This window comes from Artemia sp. Qi Xiang Cuo, chromosome 1, assembly GCF_049724085.1.
Source record: "Artemia sp. Qi Xiang Cuo chromosome 1, ASM4972408v1, whole genome shotgun sequence".
Classification (NCBI taxonomy): domain Eukaryota; kingdom Metazoa; phylum Arthropoda; class Branchiopoda; order Anostraca; family Artemiidae; genus Artemia; species Artemia sp. Qi Xiang Cuo.
In genome coordinates this window covers 67,050,795-67,060,126 of record NC_142794.1, presented here as the reverse complement: position 1 = coordinate 67,060,126, position 9,332 = coordinate 67,050,795, and the positions used below count along the sequence as shown (strand labels likewise).

The 9,332-nt window shown below is 32.5% G+C and overlaps 1 protein-coding gene across 2 annotated transcripts in view; it reads left to right on the top strand.

Annotated features, from left to right (window-relative positions):
* The first annotated feature begins 221 nt into the window (after positions 1 to 221).
* Positions 222 to 9,332, top strand: part of Ufc1 (Ubiquitin-fold modifier conjugating enzyme 1) — a 36,417-nt gene continuing 27,306 nt past the window's right edge. Inside the window, exon 1 of one of the 2 annotated variants that reach the window (XM_089095965.1) lies at positions 222 to 242. The gene's annotated coding sequence lies outside the window, so the exon portion shown is untranslated. Of the gene's footprint in view, positions 243 to 451; positions 513 to 9,332 lie in introns of those variants that run through there. The other variant, XM_089095961.1, reaches the window with a different exon arrangement.

Sequence of the window (9,332 nt, the reverse complement as noted above, 5' to 3'; positions counted from 1 at the left end):
TTTTCGGACATCATCGAATCTAGTAACTAGATTGGACCTCCTGACATGCGCAAGAAGTACCCCGATCGGCAATAACCTAGCCAAGAAAGTAGAAATACTGACACTGATGCCAATTACTCCGGCCAAGAGTAATTCTCGTTAAAAGATTAAGCCATAGTTTCCCACAAATAGTCTTTTACTGTTTACTGTATTTTCATATGTTTTGTGTTTCCGCACGTAGTCATTTTATGTTGATGTTGAAGGTGAACTTTTTATTTTCATCATATTTGATATTGGGCCATTGTTTTGAAAGAGTTTTTTGATGCATCTTTTGGTCAACAATGCAAGTGGCAAAAAAAAAAATCCATCTCCAGTTTTTGAGATTTTAAGTAAGACATATCTTTGGATGTTTGAGGACTCATTGAAGGACCTGAAAGTTGGCTACTAAGCTCTTGTCCCTTTTAATTCTACGGAAACTTCAAATCATTACCACGTTGTAATAATTCTGTAGAACACCTAGCCGTAGGCCTACTGTAATTTTTTCTATTTAGCAACATGAATAATAGAAAGATCCAAAAAAAAAAATTGTTTCTATTAAACATGAACAGTATATGCAAATGAAAGTAATAATGTCTAATATAATTATAGGTAGGCTAGGGTAATATCCCAAGTGTATAATCCCAAGCAAAAATCTTCATTAAAATATATCTTCGGTAATTATTTGTAGTTAGTTATATCTGAAGAAAACATGCTAAATAAATAAAGTCAGTACTATTAGGCTAGATTCCTTATTTATTCCATTTCCATATATTATGGTGTCTTTTCTGACAATGCAACCCAACCCTCCCATCACATTGGTTATAGATTGGTAAATTTTTCATTATTCATATTATTGACTTACAAATACAAAGTAAACACCACTCTACTCCTTTTTTCATGCTCTTTCCAAATATAATAGTTATTTTTGTCAGAAATGAATCTTAACCCCACTCCTATATGTACCAATTCAGGGTATGTTACTATCCCATTATGCAGGCCTCTTTAAAAAGTCAAGTTTGGTTAATGCTAATGAAATAAAATAGGATGAATATATAATAGTTTAGAAACAAATTTGGCCTATATATTTCCAGATTAGGGGGAGGGGGTAAAGCAGTGCATATATTAAATATTTAACCTAACCTAGGTGGTAAAGTTCTACCAAATCATTTTATTGACTTACACATAAATTGGAATATACCACTTGATGCCTTTTTTATGCTGATTACAAATATAGTAATCATTTCTATTGGAAATGAATTTCAGCCCCTCCCCCTCTGCCAACTCAGGCCTATATTTCATAGCCTAATCCTAGTGGTATATATTTCTACAGCCATTCATTTCCAATAGAAATGATTATTATATTTGTAATCAGCATAAAAAAGGCATCAAATGGTGTATTCACTTTATTCCTAACTCAATAATATGATTTTATAGAACTTTACCAAAATATTTACCAAATCATATTATTGAGTTACAACTAAAGTGAATATACCACTCTGCCTTTTTTTATGTTCTTTACAAATATAATAATCATTTTTGTTGGTAATGAATTTTAGCCCCCACTGCTATATATACCAATTCAGGGTATATATTTGCACATTAGGGGGGTGGGGGAAAGAATCAGAAATAAAATTGGTAAAAATTTAGAATTCTAGCACCTAATAAGGAGGCATGTAAAGAAAACAATTCTTAGTCTAAAATATGTATAATGATCCTAGTTCTTATATTATCCATGGGAAGAGCCTTTATCAACAAGTCTTTCCTTTAAAAATCCTTCTTTTTCCAGCTTAAGAGAAAAAGTTTCCTAAAATCACCGGGCTGAGATTCAATTCTTAATTCTTTTGAAATTGCCGCCAAATGAGTTGTTTTATAGATAGTGTTCATGACTGTCTTTTTAATACTTTTTTTTAATGAGCAGTGGCGCAAATACAAAATATTAATAGCAGTGGTGAAAATCAAAATATTGCTATAAATATACTATTATAAATATATATATATATATATGAGTATATACCCTCACCCCCCTAATGTGCAAATATATAACAAAAATTGAATTCTGAAACTAAATGTAACCAAATGAACTGTGCCCCAACCCCTAAATATATCCAAAACAGGTATATTTTTCTACATCAGAGGGGTTGGGGTATATAGTCTGTATGAATATGTATATTTACAGCAAAATTATTACTTTTTAATGAGTTTTTTTTAATGGCATGATTTCAAACAGAATTCACAATTTCCATAATTTCAATATACCAATTCTTGTTCTTCAAACACGTGCTATGTCACACCTGTCACATGTGCTGAATGCTATCTATAAAACAATTTATTTGGTAGCAATTTCAAAAGACTTAGGCATTGAATCTCAATGTGGTAAATTTTAGGAAACTTTCTCTTAAGCTGGAAAAAGAAGGATTTTTAGAGTAAAGACTTGATGATAAAGGTTCTCCTCTTGGATAATATAAGAACTAGGATTATTATACATATTTTAAAGTAAGAATTGTTTTCTTTAGATGTCTCCTTATCAGGTGACGCGATTCTAAATTTATACCTCATTTTTGACAAAATGATTATTATATTCATAAAGAGCATAAAAAAGGCATCGAGTGGTATATTCACTTTAGTTGTAACTCAATAATATGATTTGGTAAATATTTACCAGTACCTCCCCCCCCCCCTAAACCCCAAAAAACCACATTTTAATATTGTATATGCAATGAAAACCTTGCTATCATTGCCTACTCTATAGTGATTAACCCAAGAGGTCAACATAATGGGATAGTACCCAGGGAAAATATTTGCACATTACAGGGTGGGGGTAAATTTTATTTCTGATGTAAATGAGAGGTAAGTTTAAACTTTCTCCCCATCCCCCTAATGTGCAAATATATACCCTGAATTGGTAAATATAGGGGTGGGGGTAAAATTCATTTTTGAAAAAATGATTATTATATTTGGAAAGAGCACAAAAAAAGGCATTGAGTGGTATGTTTACATTATTTGTAAGTCAATAATATGAATAACAAAAAATTTACCCATATATCTATCCCTAGTAATATATCAAACACTAGAAAAATGAAATTTTCAATTTATAAAATGCAACACATTTGTGTTAATCAGATTAAGGAACATCCCTAGTATTTTGAAGGTGAGTAGCCTAATCTTATACAAATATCTTGATTAAAAATGCATCTGTCCTGAACATAGACAGCCAACTTCATAAAATTCTACTTAAGCTACTTTTGGCTATCTTGGAAAGGGGTTAGGTTAGAAAAATGAAACTTTAAGGGATGGGTCTACAGGCTAAAGTTTGTCCCAGGAAGGTATTTTGAAGTACCTACCTCCACTCCTTCTCCCTGTAGAGGGTCATGACCTTTGATGACCTTTAAAAATCTGTGTGCTATGAAAGTGAAACCTTTTAAAATAGGTCTTCTGCTTAAATCAAGTACAAGAAAATTGTTTTCAGCTCCACAACTGTGCTCAATCCTAATTTATTAGGTTTTAAAGATATGCAAATACATTTTCCTAAATTTTGAAAAAAATGTTGATATGGCTCCAAATAATAATCTATTGAAATAATTCTGAAAAAAATTCTATTCAAATAATAGGAATTGCATTTTCAGAACTAAAGCCAGAGAAGAAGAAACTGATAACTGAAAATTAAGGTAAAATGTTGTTTTGTCAAAATTTCAATGGTAAATTTGCCTGTCATATAGGCAAATTTCAGGACCCACTAGAGGGAGAAGGAGTGGAGGTATGTATTTCAAATACCTTCCCAGGACATATTTTAGCCTGTAGACCCATCCCTGAAAGTTTTACTTTCCTAACCTAACCCCTTTCAAAGATAGCCAAAAATAGCTAAAGTAGAATTCTACTGCCAACTCCAGTAAAGGAATAGAATAGTGGTTATTCAGAAAGAGATATGGTAGAACAAAAAGAGGTGCATTTCTAATGGGTCTTATAATTTAGCTAAGCTGAAAGTGAAAACATCATTTGATGCCTTTTTTACGCTCTTTCATAATTCATTAATTGCTTCTGGAGCTAATTGCATCTTGAGCCCTTAAAGAGGCCCTGAAGGTATCTTATATGAATTATGAAAGAGCATAAAAAAGCATCAAATGGTATTTTCACTTTTGCCTAGCTGAATTATATGGCCCAATGCAAATTTACCATGAACTTTACCTCCTCCACATCCCTCTAATGTGCAAATATATACTCTGAATTGAAATATACCCTTAACTGTTGAAAGCAAAGTTTTGAATTGCAAAATTCAGTGCTATTTTTATTGATTGCATTTGAAAAACTTGAAACAGTAGAAAAATGATTTATATTTGAGTTGCCTAATAAATAAAGTTTCAATTGTTATTGATAAGTGTCTTTGGAATATATTAATCTTGAACAATTTATTTATTAACTAGTGATATGTTTTTAACCACATTTTAATAACTTTACAAGTGTTGATAACTTCTTTGTGGAGTTACAAAAATGATATACCTTTGGTTCCCCTTTAAGGGCTCAAGATGCAATTAGCCCCAGAAGTGATGATTGAATTGTAAAAGAGCATAAAAAAAGGCATCAAATGGCATTTTCACTTTCATCTTAGCTAAATTATGTGACCCACTAGAAGTTTACCCAAAAAGAGAGATACTTTTAGATAAGGCCTGGATTACTAATTCACTATTAACAACTCACCACAGCACCAAACTGCGTGAGGCCAACACAGCTATGCACACTCCTCCATCCCAATGTATTCAAGGCCTCCCTCTTTACACCCACCCAGGAAGTTCCAATTTCATTTTAATATTTCTTTATGTCATTCTCCCATCCCAGACAAAGATGACCTGCTTTCTATTTAGCCCTAGACAATTATGCCCTAGGCAAAGATAGCCCTAGGCAATCTTTTGCAACCTGTCATCTTTCATCTGCAGAATGTGCACTAGCTGTCTCAACCTTTCTTTCATTATAGCCCAAGAAAGCAGGATTGAACCACATTTTTTAAACAGCCTGTTGTTTGAACTACAGTCAGTCAGCCAGGTACCCAGAACAATCTGTAGGCAATTTCTCTGGGAAAAATCTAGCAAATCTAGTTGATAGATTCTTAATTTGTTTAGGCTATAGTTTTGTTCATCTTTTTGGCAATTTATCCCCAGCCGCTCTGTAATGGTTTCATATAGTCCTAGGCTTTAATAAAAATTAACATAATAATTGATGAAAACAGATTTTAAAACAGATAAGAATTAGAAAAAAGACAAGAGAATAGCCTGTGATTTATTATTATTGCTGTATATTATGAACTAAGACTTCCATAACTTTTTTGATTGCTACAGTTTTTTGTATAGCTTAAGAATATATGGGACCATAAGGGGGGAGGGGCTAGGGATATTGTCAAAAAAGTGAACAAAACCAAAAAAAATTAACATAAAATTAACAATCTAAAAGTGTCTCTTTTTGTCCTTGCCTGTCTCATTCTGAAGAACCACTATTCTCAACCTTCACCCAAAGGGGAATATTTGATTCTGAGTTTGTCAAAAAAGGTCATGTGTGTTAGGGCAAAACTTCAGGCAATATTGAGGGATATGTTTAAATAAATCAAAAGATTCTATGTGCATCCATTTTTTCAAAAAGGCATATTTACAATATATCAAGAATGGCTGAGAGTATTCAGTTTAAACTTTCAGGGCATGGGGAGGGTAGGGGGATGTTGAAAAGTGGTTTGAGGGCAGCTAGTCCCCCTCCCTTGCCGTTTTTAGCTGCAATGTCCCCAAAGACATTTATTAAAAATTTTGGAATAGCAATTTTGTTCAAAACAGTCAGAAAGTCAAATAACTATGCATCCAGGGATAACAAAAACCCCCCACAGCCTTTAGGTCAAGTCTTGCACATTATATAAGTTACCTGCTGTTTATTTATAAGGCTGGTTATTGGGAACTGGGAGTATGTTTGATCCAGAGTCTCCAAAAAGGCCAAGGGTTGTAGGGTAAAACCTTTCAAAACTATTGAGAGGAGTGGCAAACAAAATCAGTATACATCATATGTTAGAGGGCTTCGAAAGAGTACAATAGCAATATCTAAGGAACAGCTTAGGGTACTTAGTTGGAACTTAAAATCATATTGAAAGGAAACTTGAAAAAGTACTGTAGGGCAACCAACCCCCCTCCTCTTGCCCTTTTAGATGCTTCTCTCTATGCTGATTGAAATCCTAAAAAATCTTGAGGTCTAATTGCTATGTCCCCAGGAATGCCATGCCTCTACAGACCTTACGGCAGCAATTGTAAATTATCCAGTTTGTTCATTTTTAACATACAGGACTTGTCATTGGGGTAGGAGAGAGGGTTTGATTGTTGAAAAAGACTAAGGGCATAGAGGTGAAATTATCAGGTAATGTTGAGCTAAATCAAAAGACACTGTCTGCATCCAAATTACCAACAAGGCATATTTGCAATGTCTTAGGAACAGGTACAGGGTATGAACTTGAAACTTTCACGGCCACCACTACTGCAGCTGTAAATGTGGCTGGTTGTGACTGCAACAGTGACTATTTCCAACTGCAACAACTCATAAATGTGACTGCTTGGAACTGGTACTACATTTGCTTCTGACTACTTTTAGGGAATATTAGGGGTTGTTGAACAAAATGAAAACACACTATGTGCATGCTGACTGTCAAAAGGGTGTATCAGCAAAATCTCAGGAGCAGCTGAGGACATTCAGTGGAAACTTTCAGGGTATGTTGAGAGGGGCGTTGAAATAAATCAAATGCCACAAATTAAAACTATTAAATTAAAACTGGTCGTTTTAACTCTTACATCAGAAACAAGAAACACTGGGGAAATATTAATTATAATAGGGTAAAGGCACCAATGATTTGACAGTGCAATTTTGGAGCCACTGTCAAAATTTTCCTTCAAAATAGGATAAGTCTGCTTAGTCGTGTCTTGGAACACTATCTCTTGACGCCTCTGTTATATTTTGACAATGCAAAATGTTTACACTATATCTGATACACCCAGATAAGAAAAGGATATTCAATTCAATCAGTTTCCTGTTTTTGAGACAAAATGAAATCCTGACAGTATTTTAGCTATGTAATGTTCAAACTGTCATTACTTGGTTATTTTTGGCAAAAAAAAGTTGAGATCAGCACCAATTCATCAAGATATATCTGATCTTTTCTAAAATGTAGCCATATTAGCTTTTTCTTGATAAAATTAAGTTGAAATGACAGCTAATGTTATATTGACAAAACTATGTTCCAAGTGTCAAAAATTCTTGTCTGATGTAGTGGAATACCAGACCAACTAATAATATTCCTTCAGCCAAATTCAAATTTAGATATTGGCTTCTATCATGAGATTCATTTCTTTTGAGAATATCTTGTAGTAACATTGTCGAAATTATGGACAGACAGCAACAGACCCTGTCAAAATATAGGTGATTCTGTCAAAACTTCTCTGAGACATGTAAAACAGATGAGAATCAATGGGTGTCAAAATTCAAGAGTCCTCTGGCAGAAATATAGTTGTCGAATTTATGGGTACTTTCTCAGCAACAAGAGATTATGATGGTTATTTTATTTGTAATAATATTTCACATGATAAAAACATTAAAAACAGTTTGTTTTTTTTAAATTATAGTTTTACTGATGTTATGCTAGATGCCAAATTTTTCCCTCATCCAAGGCACTGCCACCTGGCCTCATGCTATGTTCATATTTTTAAGCATTTGATTTGGTTGATCACGACAACCTAATTCATTTATCACTGAATTTGAAGTACACCCTCTCTTAGTAAATTTTATACATGTTTTCTTTCAAATAGATCCCAAGCTGTAAAGCACAAAATATTCTCTCTAAACCCCTCCCTAATTAGTGTGGAACTCCTACCCCACCCAAAATGCTTATGAAACATGTTAAACTCCTTGGTGTCACAAACTTCTAATAATCTTAAGTAAGACATGCATATTTCAAGAATTCTGGACTTTCCAAACAAAGGATAGTCAAAACTAAATTTGTTAAAAGTGGATTCAACTGGCAGATTAAATTTGACATGGCCAAATGTTGACAACACTTTAACAGTGAACTACAAAGAAATCATTGCTGGACCATTAAAGCTGAGACAAAGTGGGCTATTCCAGATAGCGTTTATAAAGAGACCTATATCACACTATTAGCATCACACAATATATTATGGAAACCTAGGTCACACAATTACACTCCACATGATTATTCAATTTTGTCCCTATACTTTAGGCAATTTTTTCAGTTTTTTTTTCCACTATCTGAATAGTATTTTATACATTTACACATTTTAAAAAGTTGAAAAGAAACAAAGAAATAAAGTAAAAAGAATAGGCATGCCAAATCCACCAGGACCCACCCACAAGTATTCCCCAAGTATTTCGACATATGTTGAATTGGGTTCCAACTTACATTGAAAACAGGTAGCTTTTTTGTTATGTCAAATTTATTGGTGAAAATGCTCCAATTTAAGAAAATCGGAGTTTTGTACCCTTTTCTGATAAAATTTCAAACTTTTAATCAAACAGTTAGATTTGTAGATATTGGTTCTACATACTGAAACCCTTTTCAAATCAAAAGTCTTTAAATTAAACCTTCTGGAGTAGAAAAAGTGTTTTTTTTTTTTTTTTTTTTTACAAAAACTGTTGAATCTATGATTGAATCATAGTACCTTCACCCTAACCAAAAACAAAACTTTGACAATCAAAACAAGCAGAAATTAATAACAAAAAACTTTCTGAAAAAAGTTTTTAAACAAAAGTAAAGAGCCATATTAAAATTAAGACCAACAGAAATAAATTCCTATAATAATTCAACTCAAAACAACCAGAAATCACTATTAAAGACTAAATGAAATTCAAAACAAACATAAATTAAAATAAACAATTATAGAAAATATAGAGATAACAAGTAGGCCTATTAATATAGATGAATAAATCAATCTTAGAATGAGTAAAAATTAAGTTGAATGTACAAGTCAAACTTGAAACAAGCAAAAATTACTTTAGACAAAAGTTTGGCTTCTATCCCTTTTCCCTCTTTCCCTGTAAAAGTCTAAAGCTTATTGCCTCATTTGTGCTTTACAGAAAATGAAATATATCACAAATATTTTCTTTTATATTTACTTCATTGAAAAATAAAAACAGAAACTACAGTACAATAAAATTTTTAATTGCTGATGTTCTAGGGATTAATATCATTATATATTAAATATTCAGTTTATTTCTGTTATTTAATTCTAGTCACCTTGATTATTATAGTGACATTTATTTGTTCATGTTTATATTATGTTTTTTGT